An 865-nucleotide genomic window follows, 5' to 3' on the forward strand; every position below is an offset into this window, starting at 1 on the left:
AGAAGCTAAACAATTTCTCTCACGTGTTTTAACCCTGAACCCTCCCGCCCCCCGTTCTTCCTCCTTGGTACACCAATTGGTTTTATTTATGGCTTGCGTTATTAGAATGATTCTGTCCATCGGGACACTTCTGCACTCCTTTCTGCTGGTCACTTGCTACATTCGCAAGCAGCTCTTTCTCATTATCTCCTAGTTTTTCTGCCATCTACCTGCCACCAGCTTCCGTTCACTGACGGACGTTTTCGATGACCTCCATTGATCGATTCTGTCTAAATTTCTGAAAATAAAACAAGAATTGTGCCCTGTTGCTCTGATCATGCCTTACATGTAGCTCTCACTGTAGCCTTTCTCTAGCTTTCCTCTTCTCTTGTGCTCGCCCTTTTGACTGAGAATAAATATACAGCGAACTTCTCGCTGCTGCACATCTGCACTCAGCCCGGGCTCTTCGACTGTGCTCTCAAGCACATTTCCTCTTAATCTCCTAAAACTGATTTACTGTATGTAAACATCGCTGAAGTCCGGGTTGGGTGCGACAAACATCCTTTTCTACCAAGAAATTAACTCGAAAAGATGACCGCTTCAAGAGGACGTTTCTAGGCAGTCAGTGAGGCCAGTAAAACCTATTCTGAGGAACTAGGGCTGTAGGCAGCTCCATATAAAACAAAGGACGGAAAGACAAAAAGAGAGTCCATCTACAGATGTTCCATCAGCACAGACACAGGAAGAGAGAAGAGAGTATGACAGAAAAAAAGATTAAACAGTCATCCGATTCCTCCAACTATTCCATCCCGTTTCTTAGCGCTCTCCGTGTCGTACATTCTTCGAGTCTTTTGTCCGTAGGTTCTTTTTTGTTCTTTTTTATCTC

This window comes from Triplophysa rosa, linkage group LG11 (genome assembly GCF_024868665.1).
Source record: "Triplophysa rosa linkage group LG11, Trosa_1v2, whole genome shotgun sequence".
Lineage (NCBI taxonomy): Eukaryota > Metazoa > Chordata > Actinopteri > Cypriniformes > Nemacheilidae > Triplophysa > Triplophysa rosa.